Raw genomic sequence first — 24,973 nt, 5'->3', positions numbered from 1 at the left:
CTCGGCTTATACACGGGTGAACTTACCTGGTGTCCGGTCCCTCGGCTTCAACTTCTGCATATGCGTTCCAACACAGGAAGTTCGGCATTTGGAACGCAAACTTGCGTTCCAAATGCCGAACTTCCTGTTGTTGGAACGCATATGCGTTCCACTGCCGGGTAAGTGAAAAAAAAAAAATCTCTCTCTCTCTCTCTCTCTCTCTCTCCTTTTTTTAAAATTAACAGTGCAATTACATAATGAACAAACAATACAGCCACCATGTTCATACATTTGTATCCCTACCCCTTATATACCCCTTTATTTAGGTTAGGTTGTACCCAATGCCAATGATTTTATAATCATTTATGAATGTTCCTTGTCGTCTACTGTTATTTATGGTTTAGCTAAAAATGATTTCATAGATTGAACCTATCATTTTTATTTAGGTTTTTAAATTAGCGCTCTTTTCCACCCTAGGCTTATACTCGAGTCAATACGTTTTCCCAGTTTTATGTAGTAAAATTAGGTGCCTCGGCTTATATTCGGGTCGACTTATACTCGAGTATATACGGTAACTTGATTTCTTTCTTTTGTAGAGTTATGTGGGGAAGGACCCATGGGAGATCTGTAGCTGTCTCTTAATGTGTCTGGACTTCTCATGGCATGTATTACCTGTCTGGAGGGCTGGGGTATCTCCTACTAATTTTCACTTTCACTTAAAAAATATAAAATTGATATGTGTGACATAATGTTGGAACTCTTACTGATTAGAGTTGGGACCAATCTAAGCAGGTTTCATATTGGGTCTTTGTTGACAGCTGAGCGCAAAGCGGTCCTATTCCATTTTTTTTTACATAAAAGAATTAGCCATACTTCCCAACTGTCCCAATTTAGGCAGGACAGTCCCAATTTTATGGCTCAGTCCCACCGTCACTTTTGTCCTGCAAGCCAGAAATTGTGAGACATGTCCCGTCCACTGCTTTGCAACTGGTGTCCCACCCAGCTGCCACTGATGCGCTAGGCAATGAATGGGTGTTTGGAGGGGAGGGCTGTGAGGGACAGCCTAGCACATCAAAAGCGCTAGATACATAAATAAATTAAAACGGTCAGTGTACCATCTGGTCTGGTTTGCACTAAAACAGGAGAATAATAGGCATAGGCTCGTCTTGCTAGAGTGGAAATCAGCTCCAGGATAAACAGCCTGGACTACTTCCCATTGCTACCAGAAAAACCCACAGCATGAGGCTCCTCTATCATAGCAGGAACCAGTCTAGTCTGGTCAGAGAGGGGCTGTAGCCTCTATGGGGGATGGGTGACAGAAAAGCACACCCCCTGCTAAAGACTACCAAGAATATGGGAACCCATTATACTGGGATGACTAAGACCTTTTTTATATACTAAAATAGTAATAACATTTAAATAAAACTCACACTTGATTGTTAAAGACTTTTTTTTATAATAAAAACTCCCAAACTCTTGTTCACTAATTTATTAATAAAAAAAATAAAAATCTTAATCTTAATCCAAGGGTGTTAATCCTTGAGAAATTTTCTTAATTTACCATCCAAACAATCTTCTTGTATATTCACAGGTAATATTATTTATTTGTTATCCACAAGAACACGACTTCTTGTAAACCAAGGGAATTCTTTTTCCTTGTGTTTACAAAAACAGGGCAATGCACACTGTGCCCATTGGAAGCCACAAAAGAATGACTGTGAACTGAGTTATTCTGGACTCCCTTTAGCCACTCAGCCAATCACAAGCAGATTTCCCAAAGTAGTTGCAATGCGATTCGCTGGCGCTAAAATTAGCACCTGTTTTGATCACACATAGATAGAGATTAATTGAATCTGTCCAGATGTGCAAAACAATTAGCAATGCTATGAAGCTCTTTTTAATATCAATGATTCATTTATTCGTTTAAATGGTCTATTCATTTCAATGGTTTTTCTACATGTAACGGACAACTCCATTGAAAAGAACAGCCAATTGACATGAATGGAAAAAACAGAACACAGTGTTGATATAACCGCTCATGTTAGCCCCTAGATGCAGCGTTTCAATGCAACTGGGCCAAAGCCCTAATTGACCACTTTGATCAAATTATGACTTGCAACTATGTGCTAATAACTTTACCTTCTTGTTTTTGAATCAGCTTTCCTTTCCATTTTATATACTGACAATCAATAGGGACATGTCAGTAGAACTATGTCACCTTAAGTATAACATGGCTGGACCTATTTGAAAATTCTCAAAATTCAGATCTATATCAGAGGCCCTCCTCATTTGTAATAGAGGTTGTTTGTGGATCGGGAGTGGATGGGGAAGGGGGGGAGAATTGTAAGCAAGTTTAAAAAATGTAAATAACTTATTGTAATTTATACATCAATAAAATGTGTTACAAAAAAAAAGCTTCTCAGCGTTTACAAGAAATCCAGTTTAATCACCTTTATCTCTCCAGAATCATAAGTGGGAAGAGTGAAAATATAGAACCATTCTGACTTTCAGCAGGCATGTTAGAAGCATTTCATTTAATCATGTCTGCGCTGTAGTTATGGATTTTCATTATGATTATCAATGCTGTAGCTACTGTGGATAATATTAATACCCATAGTAATGATGCATGAAGCTTCAAGTGTAATTTCTGCACTCTCCTTGTCTCCTATTAAATTGTTACCACTTCATCATTTGTGTAGAACAGCGCGTTTCAATTAATCTTCCCATATCAGCAGCCTTAAATTAATATAGATCATGATTCATTAGCTTATCTGTGCTGTAGTCTTGGAAGATCATTTATAAAGATCTAAAAACCACAGCTAAGTGATGGCCTGCTCATTGCTCCTCTCCTGCTCAGTGTGGCTTTATTAACCGACTCTTCTCACCAGGAAAATTCTGAAGCTTTGTTCAAGACAAACATTAGAGTCCAAATTTACTGCTTGAATGTGTCTACTGCAAAATGATAATGCTGGTGTGGTGGGATGCACCTTGTAAATAATAGAGATGCCACATTAGGTTCCCTCCGAGTTTTACAAGGTAAATCATATAGCTCTACTGTTTAATGGAAAACTAAATATAAATACAAAATGAGACAAGTATTTTTTTTCTTCCTACAGGAACAGAGCATAATTGATGTATGTATGTAACTTGTGCAATCAAGAATGTCATTTACTGTATATCTTCTACAGCAAGGTGCCCAAATGACTGTTTATATTAAAAACTTCGAGATTATTATGTACCTTCCAAAATTCCCAGTTAGGAAATAAGGACATTTTAATAACACCCTCGTACACCCCAAAACGTGCTTTCAATAGTCAGGACACTTCTGCCTTACAGCACAGGGGTCATGAGTTCAATTCCCAACCATGGCCTTATCTTTGAGGAGTTTGTATGTTCTCCCCGTGTTTGTGTGGGTTTTCTCTGGGTGCTCCGGTTTCCTCCCACACTCCAAAAACATACTGGTAGGTTAACTGGCTGCTAACAAAATTGACCCTAGTCTGTGTGTGTGTATGTTAGGAAATTTAGACTGGAAGCCCAAATGGGGTAGGGACTGATGTGAGTGAGTTCTCTGTACAGCGCTGCGGAATCAGTGGTGCTATATAAATAAATGGTGATGATCATGAAGAGCACGCCCCCTTGTGCGGCAGACATTGGGAATGTCCTGCAAAAACTGGACTGCAGGGAGTATGGATTCTTTGCATTTTATAGATGCTATATATTTTAAATAACTGGTCTAACCCCACTATATATTTACATGTACATAAGACTTGGTTTATGAAACTTATTGAGGGGCTCATATTAAGTTGAACGCAATTTATTTTTTTGGCCTATAATATACTTTTTCAATTGTGCGCAAAGCACTAGCTCTGAAACTAGTGGTTTGTGCGCAGTGCTCAGATGTAAAAAAGGTGTATTATATAAAAATAATGTAATTTGTATTTAACTCAACATGAGCCCCTGAATGCATGACTGAAAATGCCCAACAATGTGCCCAGAGGGTTGACATTGAGGTATACACCAACTCTCTACAAACTAAACCTTGCCTAGGTCTTCAGGGAGGCAGATGAACCTGAGTACTGCACAAAGTGTAAATGTCACAACAATGTGGTGACATTGTCGCGTCACCATAACCCCGCCCCCAATATAAAAAGGCAAAGTTCACGGCATTGAATGGAGGGGGCGGAGCTTAATGACACATTTAAGCCCCGCCCCCTCCACTCACTGCCGTGAATTTCGGCAAATTCAGGAGCTTTGCCTACTCTTCCGGGAGTCCGTGAGGACTCCCCGAAATTCGGGAGTCTCCCGGGAATTCCGGGAGAGTAGGCATGTATGCTCTTACTGCTTTAAAAGCTTTCACTAAAAAAAACTTTTCAGTTTATCTCCTAACATACTGCTTAGAATAGCCTCATTTATGGCTTAAATTAATAATGAAAGTAAAGGAACATCAGGGGGTAAATGTATTAAGTAGCGGTTTCTGCAAGTCGCCGGATGTCAGCAACTTTGCAGAGGAAATTTAAAGCGGTAATCGCTTTCAAGGCAAGTATTCGGCGACTTGCAGAAATCGCTACTTTATACATTTAGCCCCAGGACCGACATTATTACACATGCCACATTTTCGTGTGTGCTTTATATTTGACAAGGTGTATCTAGAAATGACTATGGGCCACAAATCCCCCAGCTCACAAATGAAGTCTACTGTCTAGTGAAAATGGACATGAATAATCTCTTTGCCATCTTTAGCTCACAGTGATACTCATGTTCTATAATACAAGTTCCTGCATCTAAATTAACAGGATAATTAAATATAACTGTTTTACTGTGCAGCCCAAAGAAAAGTATGGAATGGGTGTGATGGGTGTCCTGATTTTTCTGTTTCAAAATTATGTAAGGCAGAAAAATGAGGGTGAACAGCACAAGAGACATTTTTTGCCCTACTTTTGGTTGTCATGTGGCAAGATGGAGATTATTGCAGGGAGAGCTGAGTGGATGTGGGCAGATCATGTAGAATGCTGCACATCCCTACTTTTGCTGATTCTGTACATTCTAATGAACTTGAGAACCTGGGGATTGTTCATTCTGTTCCAACTAAATGTTCTTAGGATGCGTATCTCTTGTGTCTGCTTCCCCTCTTATATAAAAATAAAAATAAAATAAATAATAAAAAATAAAATTGATAAAAAATAATAAGAATCAAAAATGAAAAAGGGACCACTCCCTGAAAAAGGTAAACCAGCACTGTCAGCATAGGCAGGTATTAGCAAAATACGGTGAATGAAAAGTGTGAAGTTGTCAAAACCATCACTAGGCTATGCCAGCCAGGGCTGGTGGCACTATAGCAGGGGAACAAGCAGCATGGAGTCCCCCTGCAATAATACCAACCAGCCCTAGGCCAGTCAGCACGGCACTGAATTCCCTACCGAATGCAGACCCCACCTCCTAGGACAAACACGACCCTGCTGATAGCACTAGGGCTTTTCCCACACTCCTTGTGTGGGGTAATTAAGTAAAAGAAAGAGTTCATGTGTAATTTTATCCCAGTGTGCCCAGACTACCTTTAAGTGTTTGGGCATGCAGGCACTTGTAGTACTACAATTTCCAGCATACCCATGGCTGCCAGCGCATGCTGCCATTTGCGGAGCCATAAATGCCAGCATGCTCTGCACACACAGACCCGCTGAGACCAAATGTAAACAAATATAAATTAAAACACACATCTAAAAAATATTCAGTTGGATGAAAAACACCCCTACACAGCTCTGACTCACATAACTGGTATTGGCAATTTTCGGGGGACCAGCCTAGGCCGGTCACACTAGAGTTGGCATTGGTTTTTTTTGGTGGTCGGTTGCAGCATTTTTAGACTACCTTTAACGTGGGATACATTTTAAGCTTATCTTATTGAAATGTATTAATTTTGTGTACAATGTCAATACGTGCGGCTCTGAATAGAAAATGGGGCAACACGGTGGCGTAGCGATTAGCACTTCTGCCTTACAGCACTGGGGTCATGAGTTCAATTCCCGACCATGGCCTTATCTGTGTGGAGTTTGTATGTTCTCCCCGTGTTTGCGTGGGTTTTCTCCAGGTGCTCCGGTTTCCTCCCACACTCTAAAAACATACTGGTAGGTTAATTGGCTGCTATCAAATTGACCCTAGTCTGTCTGTCTGTCTGTGTGTGCGTTAGGGAATTTAAACTGTAAGCCCCAATGGGACTGATGTAAGTGAGTTCTCTGTAGAGGGCTGCGGAATTAGTGGCGCTATATAAATAAATGCTGATGATGAAGTTTGTCTTTTAAATGGAAGCAATTTACTCTTGTGTCTTAAGCATATAGTGCATCCAACTCTACATTGGGCCCTTAGTGTAGTCACCCACTGTCCCTTCTGCAGTCCAGACTTTGAACTCTGGAAAGTGCTAAAACCTCTAATATGAACTTCAATTCCAGTAATCCTATTAAAATGTTTCTTTATTCCCAGCTGTAGTGGCCAAATGTAGTGACCTCAGTTGCCGCATACCTACTTGTAATTAGTGCAGCACAAACATTAAATAAAGAAAGAAAGAAGCTTTAAAGCTATAATAGTGCATAATATATTCTGAGTGCATTTCTCCTTTAAGACAACGTTCATAAAGTAAAAAAGGGGAAGTGGAAATATTACACTTGTGATGTGTTTAAAATGACAATTATTCCTCTCAGTTGCATCTGAAGCCTGTAACTCAACTGCGAGCAAGGAGCTTGTGAGGAAGTGACTTTATGAGTCTAGGTAAAATATTGTCGGGAATTTGTCTTGTGCCACCAGATAATGTCACTTCACTAACAGCTGTGTGTCATTTGTCCATGAACTAATGGGACACACTGGCGAAATATATTCACAAGACGATATTGTCAGCCAAGACATGGAGGCCCTGTCTCTGTCATATAGCCCATTAACTCTTTCCAGCCTGAGTACAAACCTTTTAGTATTGATTGTGATACATTGTAGCTGTTAACACGACATATATAAGAATGGTAAGGCTGTGGTTTAGAGCTGTGGCTCCACTACACATATAAATAAGACTGGGCACACACTATGGGGTGTTCAGTCAATTATCGGGCCAATCACCTCAACTAAACTAAAAATCTTGTTCAAAGATGGAACAATGTAGTTCCAATTTTGCAGAGTGTATGCACTCACGTTCAGGATCTCCAGAGTTTACAGAGTCACCATCTTTTCAGCCGTTGGTTATGACAGATGAAGAGCAGAGATCAGAAGGTAAATCTTCTAAAACGTGTATAGTGTGTACACATGCATTGGCATGTTGATAGGGACTATTTTTTTCCGCTATAGATAACACACCGGGGCAGGGGGGGCATTCTGTAGTGTGTACTCAGCCTAAGGGAAAAGCATATAAATGAATCATAACAAAGGTTTAGAGCCAGACCTAGGACCTGATTCATTAAGGATCTTAACTTGAGAAACTTCTTATTAGCATTCTGTTTTGCACATAAGTTAAATACTGCCTGTTTTTTGGTTGTTATAGGCAACATCCCCATTTTTTCAAACCCACAGCTTAGTAAATCTAGCCCCTGGTCTAATGGTAAAACAATGCAAGGGGTGCAAATTAGTTTATTATATTGCACATAAGAAAAATACTGGCTGTCTTTTTCATGTAGCACACAAATACTTGATAGCTTATTTGTACACTGACATTTAAAGTTGATCTAGGACATGCTCTACCCCATATATAAATCTACCATGACATTTTAAATTTACCTCCCCCTCCAATGTAACATGGTTTTGCCTTATTTGCTTACTTTTGCTTAACTTTCCTTAATGAATCAGGCCCATTATTCCCTATCACAGATGAATATCTAACCGCAGCCCATTAATGATGACATAACATACACAGAAACCATCAACCAATATTCAGTTGTTGATCAAGCAGCATAATGAAAAAATATTATGAAACAATAGACATCAATTGATAAAATATCATACATGATTCAATCTATGCAAATTATGTACATATCTTATAAACAAGAGGTACAGATCATAAACCTTATTAAGATACTTAGGCCATAATGTTTATAAATAGTTAATCCAAAGACGCTCTATAAGCTGCATCATAGCCGTCTGTCTCCACCCTGTCTTGGTGTTGATATTCCCTTTAAAGCCTGAGATATAACCTGACTGGGGATATGGCTATGTTCTAAAACAGTGTTTACCGACTAGCAATTCTTTCAGTTCTGTTTATGATCTGTATATGTGAAGGCAGAGGCAGAACGGGGCATAGCAAAATATGCAGGAATAACCCATGCTCAGAAGAGGCCCCACACTCTGCTCTTGGGAGGGTGACTTGGCACTGATGGGCCCTCCTCATTTCTGGCCTCCCTTAAGGCTGCACCCCATGCAGTAGAGGTAGCGCCACCACTGTGTTTCAGTTACAAGGGCAAATCTAGGTGGTGCTATACCCTTAACTCAAGAACTAACAAGTAGATCCCTATGTGAAGCTTCCAATTTAACTGACATTTTTTTTACAGAGATAACTTAGAAGAACTTGTAAGACACCTGGGGCTAGATTTACTAAGCTGCGGGTTTGAAAAAGTGGGGATGTTGCCTATAGCAACCAATCAGATTCTAGCTTTCATTTATTTAGTACTTTATGCAAAATGACAGCTAGAATCTGATTGGTTGTTATAGGCAACATCCCCATTTTTTCAAACCCGCAGCTTAGTAAATCTAGCCCCTGGTCTAATGGTAAATCAATGGTCTTCTGGTATATATCTCTTGAAACCCAGGGGATGATTACAGGCAGGGCCTCCATCAGGGGGGTACAGGGGATACAGCAGTATCAGGCCCCAACAGCAGTATGTGGTGCCCCTCCAGCCCTCTATTGGGAGAGGCCCCATCTATTGGGGCAGTGTCACTCACCGGACTGTGAGTGCTTCTTCCCGGACATTTAGGAACCGTGGCCGTCCTCCATCCTGAGGGACTGCGCATGCGCAGCCCTTTCTAATCCTTCAGTGTATGTTCCTTTAACTTAATTGGCAGATCAGGCAACACTCCCTATATTAAGCACCTGTGGTCAACACCACGTTGCCTGATCTTGGAGTCTCATTCCCCATGAGTCTCTGAAGGTGTTTCCTCGTTTATTCAGCGCTGCTGATTCCTGTGGTTCCCATACCACTTCTACCCTTCTGTGTAGCATCATGACTGTGAGCTGATTCCTATCCGCTGCCTCCGTGCACTACAGTCTTCTAACCACTTCAACTCTACCATGTATTATTGGGACTGTTAGCTGTTTCCTATCCGCTGCCTCCGTGCACTACAGTCTTCAATCCACATCCACTCACCTGTTCATCATCATGACTGTTAGCTGATTCCTATCCGCTGCCTCCGTGCACTACAGTCTTCAACCTGCAACTCGTCTGTGTTTCATCGTGACTGTTAGCTGATTCCTATCCGCTGCCTCCGTGCACTACAGTCTTCAACCTGCAACTCGTCTGTGTTTCATCGTGACTGTTAGCTGATTCCTATCCGCTGCCTCCGTGCACTACAGTCTTCAACCTGCAACTCGTCTGTGTTTCATCGTGACTGTTTGGCTGATTCCTATCCGCTGCCTCTGTGCGCTTCAGTCTTCAGTTCATCTCAACTCTCCCGTATTTCCTCGAGACTGCTGCCACTATTGCTATCCGCTACTCTCCGTGATCAACAGTTCCAGTTCAACTCTGCTCTCCCGTGTGCCATCGTTACTGCACCTGCTGGTTGCTATTGGCTACCTCCGTGTGTCCGCAGAGACCTGCTGCTGCTACTCCTCAGCTCTACTCATCCATCTACTGCTGATCCGCTCTCCACGCTTTCCTGTGTTCCCGCTGGTCTCTACCCGCCTGTCAGCATTGGATTCGTGTCTCTCTACTTACCCCTCTGCTAGACCATCGCCATTCTCCAGGGTCCTCCAGGAGTCCAGTTCCACGCTCTACTGATTCCTGTATGTTTGTTTCCCTGCTGGTCTACCTACCTGTGCGCTGCACCTACTAGACCCACGCTTCACCCATCCAGGGACTTTGTATCCTGCCGGCCTCCTGCCGTTCAGGTATCTCTGCACTCCTGTCTGACTGCCTGCTTCTGAACCACGGTATGCATACTTCTCATTGACTGTGCTGGTGTATTGCATATCTTGCTGGACTGTGTTGGTTCTCCTCTGGAGTTTGCTATCCGCTGAGTCTATTGCCATCATTGACTGTGTTATCTCATGCCGGATTACTTCAAGAGACTTTCTATTATTGCAGTGCTGTTCAGTCATATATATATATATATATATTGTGCATATTACTATGGATCAAGTTTAAGGTGCCCGTGTATATCTTGTGTTGCAGTCTCTCCCCGTGCACCTCCTCACATATATATTTCAGTGGTACAACTTGCTAGTAGCAGACCACTGATCCCTGTTTCCAGTATCACCTGTTCCAGTATCCTCTCACATAGCAGTGGTACAACTTGCTAAACGCAGACCACTGACTCCCCGGATACCTCCACTTGGATTCCATTCCTTCACTCAGACAGCGGTACAACTTGCTATCCGCAGACCGCTGACTCTCATCACCTCCTCGTTTCTGTTGGACATTCCTCCTCACTATAGCAGTGGTACAACGTGCTACCGCAGACCACTGACTACCTTCACGTGTCCTTTGTCCATACAGTTCCTCGTGTATTATTACCTCCATATTGCCAGTGCTGCTAGTCATAGACTTTCCTGAGCATCTCATCATCTGCTATTTCCTGTTCCGTGATCACCCTGCTACCAGAGTACCATATTACCATCTATACTGCTCTGGTAAGCCTATCACCTGGTGATCCCTGGGTAAAGACTCCTAGTGCCCGTGACAGGCAGTGAATTAAGGGAGGTAACGGGGTCTATTTCTAGGCAGCAGCTGCTCCTGAGATGTAAGAGGTGGGAAGAGTCCTACAAGAGGGCAGCTGGCCCCCTTGTAGGCAGCATGTCTGCCTCCTCTGCCAAGATGTCGGTGCCCCATGGCTTCTGCAATGTGCTCTAGTCCTGGATCCTAGGGTGCCCAACTCCCAGACAGAGAGCTGCAACAAGGCAGAGAGACTCCTGAAGCATCCCTGACAACATGATAAGAGAGGGGGAGGAGAGATAAGCAAACTACTGCAGGGGTTAACTAGAACTGGGGATGGGACGGGGAAGTGGGGGGGGTGACTGAAGAGATGGGGGGGCAAATGTAGGGTTGAAAATGAGGGAATTTACTGGTGGCAGCCCTGATTACAGGAGTAAAGTAACAGTTGATTAGCATCAGTAAGTTTGAAGTATATGTACATATGTACCCAACCATTCTCCAAGAAGATTTCTGTAGCAATTTTTTCACTAGATACCATAAGAAATATATTATTTGAAGGTGTTTAATCCCTCCTGGAACTGCAGGAGGCTGTCTGTGTTACTCCAACAAATAAAAAATGAACCATAAAAACCTGCCCCATAAAGACCACAATGCAATACACATAAAAATGTTCAGTCCTTGAAAAACATTCCTATGACAAAACAAAAAATAGGTTTGGCCACATAAAATTCTCAATAGCTCCAAAAAATACGTTGTAATGCAAAAAAATTGCCTAATGTCTCCTATATGGTAACTAGCGCTGCAACCTGTACTATGGCCATTTAAAGTGTACAGACTCATTCATTACTAACTGAGGCCTAACTTCATTCAATACTCACTTATTATCATTTCTTGTGAGTAATAATTGCAGTCCAACAAATCTCAACATGAATTGTACATCCTCGCTCCTTATGGCTCATGTAACTTCAAATATCCTAGGTTGCCATTCTAGAGCATGGACATGTTTGTGAATGAGCACAATAATCTACTCATAACAGGGCTTAGCCTGTGACAATATCACAAGATTTTCATGCTACTCAGTTACATAAGTAATTAAATCTGATGATTCCTGTGAAACAAATTAAATCAGGGGGGCTCTTATGTACGTTTATTCACATTAATAATTTACACATATAAGCTTGCATAACAAATGTTCACGCATGGCTGTTTTACATTCATGGAAAGAGGATGTATGTTATTAAATTATAGGGTTCCCTGCACAAAAGAGAGTATATGAACACACAGTGACAGAAGCTGTAGCATATTTAAATGCACATGATCCATTGTCATTTAAATGCACTTGTGTTTTTGATAAAGTTTTTTGCAAAATTTTCAGTTTTCAATTTCAAATTTTCAATTTTGAAAATATTTTAATAATAGGATTCAGTCTAAATTGAAGTTAGAGCTAGTGAAATTAAACTATTGTGTATTTTTACATTTACTGATCCTGAATTATATTGACATACACTATATTAAATGTATATGTCTTAAAGGATCACTAAATATAAAATATAAGTTGTCTTAAATAAATCTTTCATTATATACATACTAATCATATTTACAAATGTATGTGTAAAAGTTCTGACAGAATTTTAGATGCCTAACATGGGATTTACACTTACTGGGGCGTATTCAATTGTCAGCGTTAACGCTGCAAAACGAGCGCTCGAAAAATATTACCGTTTATACGGTTATTACTCGCTCAATTTCAGCTCGCAGCTCCCTGAGCAGCGAGTTGAAATTGAGCGAGTAAATTACCGTATGAACGGTAATTATGTGCAATATTACCGTATAAACGGTAATATTTTTGAGCGCTCGTTTTTCAGCGTTAACGCTGACAATTGAATACGCCCCACTGTGTTGCTCAGTGCAAGCTAGTATGCTCAGTTATCAGATAAATTATGCAAAACTTGCACTAAATGTTACATATTGTTTGTGTCCTTCAAACGGATTTACTCATACTTGCCAACTCTCCCTGAAAGTCCTGGAGACTCCAACAATCCCGGGAGACCAGATGATTCTTCCACACCCCTCCTAGTCTGGGCAGGACAGGTGACTCAATGATGCGATTCTCGGTGTATTGTGTCCTTTTTGCTCCGCCCCATGACAATATGTTGATTTTGTCATGAGTGCCGGGCTAAAATGGCACAATTAACTGTGCCCCGCCCACTCCCACCACACCCCCTATCTGGCATCTCCTGGAGTGTCCCAAATAAAAAGTAGGCAAGTATGGGTTTACTCACAACTTTGTCACAAATGTCTTCTATTAGGTCCTGATAAGCTCCTGAAAACTAAATATATTTGTGAATATTATTAGCAGCTCTGTTTTATAGGCCAACAGTGTCAGAATGGGATTTGAAACAGGTCAGAGTGGTTCCTGTGACATCACTGGCCCTGCCCCTTTGTATGCATCCACCAATCCAAACACAGTAAATTTCTACAAAGCAACCAAAGCAAGTGTGCCAACCTGTCAGCCACCATTGGCCTATATACTTAGGAAGCATATCCCTCCCAAGATGGAAACCTGCAACAGATGACTGAAAGAGCAAATGAAGGACATATTTTGTTAAATATATACAATCCAGTTAGTTAGGTAAATTATCCAGTCCAGTAATACAGTAATACACAACCTATATGGCACTATATATATATATATATATATATATATATATATACATATATATATACATGTATATATCTATAAATACACACACACACACATATATATGTATATATATATAAAAAAAAACATGTATATACATATATATATATATATATATATATATATATATATATATATATACACACACACATATATATATATATATATATATATATATATATATATATATGTATATGTATCTCTATTTTTTATACTGCAATTGTCTCTCATATATAGGTTAAATGGACCTATAGGAATGATCATATTGCGGAAGTTGCTGCTACGTTGTTGCATAGAGTGAATGTCATCCTGCACTGAGTCAGAGAGACTGAAGGGAAAGTACTGAATACAATCTCTCTCTCTCTCTCTCTGTTATTTTTTTCTCTTCCTTCCCCCCTTTTCTGTCTTCCCCCGGCCAGAGTTCATTATTTTTCTTTCTTGTCACTCTGTGTGATAGCTTGGACAGAAGAGCAGAGAAAGAAGCATCACAAGGCCTTAATCTGCTCTTTAATGCCTGACTTCAGAGGCACCATTTATCTTGCTAGTGCAGCAGGGGTCTCCGGCAATTTTATCTCTAATAATATATTGATGGATTAAAAGGGTCAGACCGGAGACGAGCTAGAAAAATTGCTTATTGACATCAAAATACAGTGCCCTCAACCTGATAAACATAGAGGGGGGCCGTGTATGTCCTTTCTGGGTCCTGACGCTTCTAGGGAAAAAAAAACAAAAAAATGTATTTTACAGCTTGGACCAGTTAGTATTAATCTGAAAAGAGCAATGCTGTAAACTGTCTGATATGTATACAAATTCACATCCTGTGCATTTTATGCTCCTTAGAAGCACAGAGCTACATTTGTCACACTTGGCTCAGAAGGATGCAACAATGTAACAAAAAATGTAACAACAGCAGCATGCGTGCAGCATATCTGTGTGTGATTCAATCCGAATGACAATGTTACCTAGATTTTATTACCACCTTACAAATCTTGGTACCTAAAAGTGCCCGATCATGGCTGCAAAAAAGGCTCAAGATTGGAAATAATTAAACTTCACAGATAAAGTAGACACTTTTATGACAGCATTAATCAGTGATTGGGAACCTGAAACAATTCTGGCCACATGGTGCAACCCTCTAACCTTAAGAAGATGCGACCATTAATACCCCATTCATATTGCACCAAAATCCCGGGTTTTTGCAGAGGCACGCTGAAAAACCCGGGTCTTGGTGCAGTATGAATAGTCCAACCACAAAATCCCGGGTCTAAAATCCCGGGACTTTGACCCGGGATTTTGCGAGGGGTAATTCCCGGGTTGGACCCCGCTCGCCTGCAGTATGAATGGTTCAACCCGTGTAATTCCCGGGTCCACCATTCATACTGTAAAAAAAAAAAAAGAGGATGTAAAAAAAAAAGATTTTAATTAATAAAAAATACATAACAAATGTTTACTTAACTTATTATCAGCCAGCGGTGTCTCCGGTGCGTTGCCGGCTGTCAGGGGGACCTCTGGGTACTAAAATGACGTAATTTCTAATGGACTAGAAATGACATCATTTTAGTACCCAGAGGTCCCCTTGACAGCCGGCAACGCACCGGAGACACCGCTGGCTGAAAATAAGTTAAGTAAACATTTGTTATGTATTTTTTTTTTTATTAAAATCTTTTTTTACACTTTTTTTTTTCTAAAACCCGGGTCGGGCAGGTGCAGTATGAACCCGCCCGACCCGGGAATCTTCTTATCTATACTGCCCTGTGCCCCGGCAATATCCCGGCAGTATGAAAGTGGTATTACTTAAATCTCAGGAATAACTGAAAACAATACACTTTAACAAACAGACAAAGAGGTAATAAAGCCATGCTCAGAAGATTAGAATCTAGAATAGGAGTTTTATGCATGAGGTTAAGTGCCACCGATTGGATATTGGTCCAGCCAGATTGCAATGGCAGAAATGCTTAGTGAGGCTCTAACCGCAGTAGGAGGGGCTTTTGCTGCTGCCGCCACTAGGATCCTTAGCGGCACCTAGAACAGCGTCGTTCTGGGTAACTCTCGCTGCTAGTGTACCCCCTTGCTGGAATGCTGGGTCCCAATCTCAGAACAGCCAGTAAATGGATTAGATTGGTCTATTCTGTAGGTCACAGGAATTACAGCAGATAAGTAGGCATCAGATTAGGATCCTTAAGTATTGATGTTTTATTAGCTCAAATACTCCTAATAAGGACAGTTACACACGCCAGTTTGTAGTACTAGCTATATAAATAAATGATGATGATGATGATGATGATCTTCTCAGAAGTTACAGGTGGTATGATAATAATACATGGTCTAACACAGCACCTTTTATACAGATTTACACAGATACCCTGACAGGAGGTAATCCAGCCTCCTGTCCCTCTAACCAATCCAGGTGCTTCATGCAGCCTGCCCATTAATCAGCCTGGAGGGGTTTAACATCTTTTTACATTGCTGCTAGGGGCCCTACTACGTCTGAGATTTTCTATTGAATGTTTACCACCAACATTTCTCTAATTTTGATTTGAACGCAATTTAACTTGCAAAATTCACATTCATCTGTGATCACTTGCATAGGTAGTGTAACGGCAAATATAATTACCTCCTCCTGTCTTTCAGGCTTAACAGAAGTTATGGTCAGTCAGCGATGAAAAAGTGTAATTAACATGAGATTACCTGTCTCCAGACAGTTACAAAACCCAAACAAGACATACTGTCTCCAAAATCAATACATTTTCATACACATACCAATATATAAAAAAAATAAGTACATTTGCAATTATGTAATTTGGCCCTGCAACACAAATTGAAAAAAATTCTACAATAAATAATTTCTATGTGATCCAGCCACAGGGGCCCACATACTTTCCTCTGCTAAAATAAGAAGCAGCCTCTGTGGGTGTGCCTCTTTGAGGGGAGTTGTTACATCTAGGACATGCCCAGGGCTTGCATCGGCCTGGCATCTCGCCAGTACCTACAATCACTATCTCATAACATCTCTGCAATTGGTTTCATTTTAAGTCTTGCCCGTACAGGTTAGTGAGCCTTAAACAGTTTTGCAATTTTTTTACAAAAGCAGCAACAGAAAGCTCCTGTGTGATCAATGTACAATGAAATTACTAATTATCCCTAGGAAAGTAAGAGTTATTGACAGTCAAAGGAATGTTAAAAAACATGGCATTCTGTTTCATTTCTCTTTGCTACCTTTTGTGGCTCAACTTGGAAGAAATCAACATGTCAATTACTGAATTCAGTTATTCCCATATTAAATAAGTATATCAGTCTCGCCGAATCATTTAACTCTATGAATTTGAATGGCCATAACCAAAACTCATAATTTGAGTTTTGCCATGTCAATACATTGGCCATAAGTGGAAACTAAATTACAGCATTCCCTATACAAATAGGCCATAAGTGGAAACTATATTACAGCATTCCCTATACAAATAGGCCATAAGTGGAAACTATATTACAGCATTCCCTATACAAATAGGCCATAAGTGGAAACTATATTACAGCATTCCCTATACAAATAGGCCATAAGTGGAAACTATATTACAGTATTCCCTATATAAATAGATGGATGGTTATCAAACACCCATTCCATAGTTTCTAATCTATTTGATTTTCAGAAACATGTTGCTCCTTTTAGGCCAATATACATCCGGGGCCACATTTAGATTTGGGCGTATACCCTTTTGTTTGGAGTAAAATATACACTTCCTGTCTATGCACAATAAAAAGGCATCTTGGCGTTGCGGCTATATTAAAATCAAGTCGCTGCTGTCTTTTTGCATTATTTATTTGTCATTTTCCTTTACTGCATTACAGTAGATTTCCATTGGAATTTCAAACAGTGGATATGGGAGCATTTGCATTTAATTATACATATAATTGTATATTTTATATGGAAAATGCAACTTGCCCATTTATTAATAGCAGTCAAGACATTATTTTCTCTTGTGTATATGACACTTCATTACATTATTATATTTTGTACAAATAGGGTACTGTGACTAAAGCATTTACTATTAACACTGTAAAGCAGTGTTATAAAATTAAATCACAAGTGAGATCTATGAAAGTGTAGAATACTATGTTACGCTTAAAAACATGTAAACATTGAGAGTCCTTTGGCCGGAAAGTTATATCAGGATTGTACACGGGCAACAGAGAATCAAGAACTGAGTATAGCTCATGGGAACACAGGTTTGCACTTGGGTAGTGTGGTGTTAGGAACTCTGATTACACATGAACAGCAGAGTGTCAGGAACTCACCATTACACATAGGTTACAGAGTGTCAGGGAATCAGAATTCCCCATGGAGAGCAGAGTGACATGAACTCTCAGCATTCTGGAAGCAGGCTGTCAGCAACCCCAGATAGCACACAGATGGCAGGAATTCAGCATAGCATACTAACCTGTCAAGAACTCAGGAAAGCACACAGGTAGTAGGGTGTCAGAAACTCAGGATTGCACTCAGGTAGCAGAGTATCAATACCATATGGATAGCAGAACCAGGTACTCAGGATTGCAGAAACAGGCTAACAGGACCTTATCATAGCAGAAGCAGGAACTCAGTATGGCAGGAACAGGATCAGAACTGAATCACAGGAACTGCAGTCTTGACAATGACCTGGCCCTTACTGTAGGAAGAGATAGATACAGGGGGAGGGATACAGAAAAAAAAAGGAAATGGGAGGAGGGTACAGAGTGGGGAGCAGGCATAACATGGTATACCTAGCCACACAGCATTAAACCAAGTACAGAACTTCAGTAGGAGAGCTAGAGTTTTAACGGACAGGCAAGAGGTGCAGGTCATTAACTACTAAAGTAATATAAAACAAAAAAGTGGAATCACCGCGCTTCCCCAATCAATGTGTGTAATGCAGCCACAAAGAGAATAATGATATGGAGGTGGGTCTTCTCCTCCAAAATAGAAACAACAAACATAAAATCCCCTGGCGCAAAATAAGAATGTATATATCACAGACATTTTTAACAATGCAGCAGTTAATCAACCCTTCTGCATTCCTTAACTACTGAGGAATACAGAAGGGTTGATTAACTGCTGCATTATTGAAACCGGTGGCAGTCATTACTGCGAATGACATAATTCCGACAAGAATAGGAGCGACATGAAAATTGCAACTGCTGTAATTTCGACATAGAGGAAATACAGACTTGATGAAAAAGTGACAGACAAGGATTCCGGTAAGAGAACATACCGGTACTGGCCTCAGTTACATGGCTGCTATTAAGGAGGCAATGTGAGGACCCTGTGGCTGTCTAATATTTTTAGGAAGGGGTGGACATTATAGTGCCTCTAGAAATGCCCTTCTCTATTAATGTGCAACATACAGGACAAGACTGAAGTGTCTCCTCCACACCTATAGGATCACCCCTAAACATACACACTTGTATTCTCTTTTCTCATCTCAATAATCACGCTCCACGCATGCATTCAAAAAGCAAGGCGCAGTGAGAGAGCCAAGCTAATTTTGCACTGTGCCTCATCCTTTTTGAACTGTTACCTCCACGGACTCCCATCAAAATCCCAGTATTCTCTTGTACATAAGTCAAATTTGGGGAAGACCGTGACCTAACAGAGCCTCTTGAAGAGGTGCAAGACTAATATGAGATGGTACCAATGATTGATTGTGATTTTGTAGGAACTTTGACAGTCAATAGAGGATCTTAAAGAACCATCTTCCTTTGCCATGAAATTAGAACCTTGCAGAGGTCAGGGACTCTAGCTCTAAGTTCTCCTGTATGTAGTGGTAAAGACCCATATTTCAGGGTCAGATAGCATGCATTTCCTGCTTCCTTGGTGGCATTTGTCAGATAGAAATTCAATTGAGCAGTCCCAATCTATGTGGGGTAGGAGTGCCACTGACTTTTTGTCAAAGACCCTGCAAATATTTTGTTACTCTCCAGACAGCCCCTTTGGTCCAGGCTAAGTCTTGGCATAGAAGCACATATCATTTTACTTTTGCTGGGTGTAGAAAAGTGGCCTGGCATGACTTGCACCTCTCTTGTATCTGTAGAGCCCTTCAATCAATCACTGGGTTTTGTGTATAGAACCAGGGATAACCCAGGATTATTGGTTTCTTTGGGGGAGTGGATGGTACTGAATGAGATCAATTCTCAGAGGCTGGTGATCGACATACATCAGCACTCAGATGAGTTACCAACACTGCCGTGAAATAAATAACATACAAGAATATTTGACAGACGGTAAATATAGCCCTGCCCAAATGAGCTTACAATCTAAGAAGCTGGGAATAAATAATACATAGGGTAGCAAAATAACAATAATTGTAAGGAAGACGTATTACCAGTCACTAATAATAAAGCAGCCATTGGTGACTGACATTTATGGGGTACTATTGGGTACTATTTGTGGTCTAGTAGGATTGGAATGAGAAGAGTCAGTGGAAGGTGAAGACAAGAAAGACAAACTAATCACTGCAGAAATGTCAAGACAGTTCTTTCGTCTTCAGGAAACGAAAACCTCCCTAGCTGCATGGATTCCTCAAAGCGCTCAGTTGGCATGGCACAACTGGTGATCTGAGGTCATCTCTTTCTGAAGAAGCTGGCATTCCTTCTAAAATTCAAATGTCAAGCCAAATGCAAATGGGGATGATACCTTTAGGGATTTGAGAAGGTCCCGACAAGTGAGCTCTTCTTTAATGGAGTCCTTCAAACCTCTCTGAAAGGAGGTGTACAGTGACTCAATGGTCCTTCTGGTCTCTGATGTGGGAGTCCATAGTTCAATGGCATATTGGGTGACTGAGTGACTACATTTCTGGATCCAAGCCTATCTTTAGGAAGCATTGGTAGTGTGACCTGGAAAGTCAAATATCAGCTTTAATATGGCCAAAAACTCCTTGCTGTTACCCATCAGTGAATGACCCTTCATGGAGTGGTGTGGCACAGGCTAAGCCTGGCCAATCAGCAGGGGGATAACTTGTCCCATCTTGATCCACTCTGTGCAGAAGAATGCTGCTTGTAGTTCGAACTCCAGGCAGATACAGGACTGAATAAATCAGTTTTCACCATGGCAAGTGGAGAGAGAGAAATCAGGATAGAACTTCACACAGGGCAACAAAAAACGTAGCAATGGACCTGCATGAATGCCCCCTAGTAGGTTTTATATTAGGCATGAAAACTGCTTACTGCTTGGGGGTGAGCACTTCTTCTCTATTTTCATATTATATGTCAGGTTTAAAGAGATTAAGGCCAAGTGCCATGTTGTCTATTTTATAAAATCTCTTGCTGTACTTGAGCTGCTTATGTATATTTACTGCTTTGTAAATATATTCATGCCACAATGCCTGAAGAATACGGTGAACTGCAAACCCTTACTACAAATATATTGCTTTATTATTTGTAACAAATGCTATGTCTGCAAGAAAATCTCTGCTTTACGAATTCAACAACAATCATTAAAATGATCTTGTATTCCTCAATTACATATTTCTATATATACCTATTTATTGTCTTTATCGTTTTGCAGGTATTTTTGTTTGTGTATAATGAGTCATTTGTATTATTTTGTCTTGCAAATGGAACATAATTTCAGTGAGACTTCTTTCCTATCTGTAGCTTCTAATTCATTTCTTTTCTTCACTCTTTTCCGGTCCCTTCCCTCTCTCTGCTTTGCTCACACCCTTTTTTTTTCTGAATTTGACAACTCCGTTTTTCATTTTTTTTATTTTTCTCCATTGCTGTTTTTTTTTTCCCTGCAGTTTCTGGCAGAGGTGATAAGTCTCCATAAATAGGATTAGCATTGATTCCTTTACCAAGAACAGAGATGATGCTGTCTCCTTCATTTACTGAACTGCCAGCTTTGAAATACAAAAAAAAAGAGAGAAAGAAAAGAGAAATCTGATGAAAGGCAAAGAAAAATAATAATAAAAAACGGCTTTATAAAATGTAGGCCCTCTGTGAATTCAAAAATATATATATTTCTTTAGTTATTTATGTGGTTACAGTGAGATAAAGGATCAAGGGAGGTTTTGCTTCTGTTCTCAGATTTAAGAAAGGACTCTAACTTCTTTCTTTTTTTTATATTTTGTTTGTTCTTAATACATTTAGCTTTTCTCCTCCTAACATATTTTTACTAGCTAATCTTACACATCCACTATTGTGTACCCAATGTGTTTTTAACCTTGAAATGTTGCAAAGACAGAGCCAAAGAAAGGGAACCCAGCGAGTAAAGAAAAGAGGGAGGGAGAGAGAACCAGAAGCGGAAGAATAAAGGGATGTGTGGCTCATTCAGAAGTATTGGAGAGCTGAAATAATCTCTGTATTTGTTTAGTTGGGGTTCCTTAGGGCTTATTTTCTGACATGCCACATTACCGAATATGGCAAATCCACAGGAAACATTGCCTCATCATTTTACTGCCTGTATGTCTTGAAATGGTTAATGCTTAACCTAACACTATTCTTGTAATAGATATATATATATATATATATCTTTTTTTTTTTTTTTTTAAATTGCCAGCAATCGATTTGCATATTTTCTGATCCCTATTATTTTAGACCCCTCATTCGATCTAAAAAATAGTAATCACTCTCCTCTCTCTCTATATTTTCACTATCCAAAAATGAAAATAGTAAAAATGTGTTTTAAAAAGTACATGTTTGTTTTCAATGTTATTTACTCAAACAAGGCACATTTAAAATAAATATTTTTAAAATATACATATATATTTTCTGTTTGTAGATACCTTTTAAAAAATGTTGCATATTTTCCTTTGTTTTTTCTCAATTTCATTGTATTTAATGAAAGCCTATAATTGTGGATAATTTTGTCTTCCCTTCCACAATGGGGTCCTGGGTAGTGAGCCACACCCCAAACTCCATCATGGTCTATAATTCTCAGGGGACATACTAGACATGTGTGAGCCACATAAAAACATTTTATAAGGGGTACCCATGTACCACCCAATGAGGAAAAAACACAAATACACATGGTTATGATAATTAAAGCATTTCTTCATGGATAAGTCAAAACAATAACTGTATTTAGATTATTAGAACAAATTATCTCACCTTCACACTTACCCTGCTATGTACATTTATATAATGTCATACAAGAGCCTCAATACCCATCTTATTTTTGCTTACAATCCACTTGATAATTTACAAACTCTCCTCCACCCATTCTGCAACACCTGTGAATGTCTGTCCCACCCCTGGACAACTGGCCCCTCCTCCTAAACCTCTTCACAGCCTCAACCTCTCTTACCTGCAAGACCTGACTTCCACCACCCTCTGCATCTGATATTGTGAGCCACTGGTGTTATGGCATCCAGAAACAAGAAAAATACCTAAGATACTGCAAGCGTCTTAAGAAAATACTGAGCAGAGACACCCATCAAGATGCTGGTCTTCCTCCTAGTCCTAAACCAAACCTAGATAATGTCTTCACACCTACTATGAATCTTTTCTTCACTGACCTGATGCAAGGGCTTAAGAAATCTTTGCAGCAGGAGATCAGGTCTGCGGTTTCTGATTTGAAGTTGGTATTGACCTTAATTGGATTGTGAACAGACAATTTAGAGGCTAAAGTGAATGAAATCTGTAATTTCCAAGAGGCCAAGATGCATCCTCTATGAAAGTGTATCCGATGAACCATATGGTATTAGATCCCCTAAAGGGTAGATGCTCCATGATAAAATACATGGACAAATGCATCCATGGTCTCTTTGGTAAAAGCAGAAGCATTAAATGTGCCCCTAGTCTATATCTAGGAACTTTGTTCCTAGCACAAATTTCATATGCAGCTACTTATTCCTGTGTCTTTCTTCATAGATGGCCACCAGACCTTGGAGAGAAGATCTTGGGACAGAAAGTGAATGGTCTTAGAGATGAGGTGACCCGAAACCTTCCTATCATGATTTATAGTAAAAATAGATTGTTTATGTTTTTATGGAACAAATAGCCGGTAATCAGTGGTCTCTACTGGAGCTTTCTCTTGGGCAGTAGTATCAAACCAGATAGGTCTTGAGTTAGGCTGGCGAGATACATGATAGTGGAATAATGAGTATATTTTCCTGGGCAGCACGGTGGCTTGGTGGTTAGCACTTCTGCCTCACAGCACTGGGGTCGTGAGTTTAATTCCCAACCATGGCCTTGTCTGTGTGGAGTATGTATGTTCTCCCTGTGTTTGCGTGGGTTTCCTCCGAGTGCTCCGGTTTCCTCCCACACTCCAAAAACATACTAGTAGGTTAATTGGCTGCTATCAAATTGCCCCTAGTCTCTCTCTGTGTGTGTGTTAGGAAATTTAGACTGTAAGCTTCAATGGGGCAGGAACTGATGTGGGTGAGTTCTCTGTACAGCGCTGCAGAATTAGTGGCGCTATATAAATAAATGGTGATGATGATGATGATGATGATGATGATGATGATGATGAACCTCAGCATGTTCTTGCATACCCTGATAATACTAAACCATCAGCCTTGGTATTTTTTGACCCTGGTTTGAATGAAATGGTGAAATTAAACCAGGAAAAGAAAAGAGCCCATCAAGCTTATTGGGGATTAACTCTTTAGCTGATTCAATATATTGTAGGTTCTTGTGATTAGTGTACACATGATAGGATGGATTGGATCTTCCGGCCAGTGCCTCCATTCCTCAAATGCCCATTTAATTGCCAATAATTCCCTCTTGCCTACTCGTAATTCTTCTCTACAGGTGCAAACTTTCTTGATAAATAGGCACAATGATGCAAATTACTGTCCATACTACTCCTCTGAGACAACACCTCTCCTGCTCCTACCTGAAGCATCAAGTTCAGCAATAAATTGTAGGTATCAGGATGTTGAAGGATGGGTATTGAGATAAACATATCTTTTAACAAATTGTAATGATTGGAAAAGCAAGGAATCTCTGTATGTCCTTGAGATTGCTGGATAATGCCCAATTAACAATGTCTTTTCTCTTAACTGGAATAATACAGAAACTATGGAGGAAATCATATAACTGAGAAACGCTATTTTCTCTGCTTCAAATTCGCATTACTTAGCTATAGCATACAATTTACTTTCTCCTAATTTTTGCAGTACCATTTTTACTTGGCAATGATATTCCTCAAAGGAAGAAGAAAATATAAGGATATCATCCAAATATACCATCATGAAGTTGCCGAAGTTTTCTCTAAATATCTAGTTAATAAAATCTTAAAATACAGCTGAGGCTTTACATACATTAGGCTGAAAGGCATCACCAAGTACTCAGAATCATTCTTTGATCCTGATTAATTCCTCTCTGAGATCAATTTTAGAGAATATAGTGGGTGGGTCTCCAAATTTGATCAAAGAGTGCCGAAATCAATGCAAGAGGCTATTTATTCTTAATGAGTATCGTATTAAGACATCTGCAGTTAATACAAGGGTGTAAATAGTCATCCTTTTTAGCCACAAAAAAATCCAGCCCCCAC

Source organism: Mixophyes fleayi, chromosome 3 (genome assembly GCF_038048845.1).
Source record: "Mixophyes fleayi isolate aMixFle1 chromosome 3, aMixFle1.hap1, whole genome shotgun sequence".
Taxonomy (NCBI): Eukaryota; Metazoa; Chordata; class Amphibia; order Anura; family Limnodynastidae; genus Mixophyes; species Mixophyes fleayi.
This window is presented reverse-complemented; position numbering follows the sequence as displayed.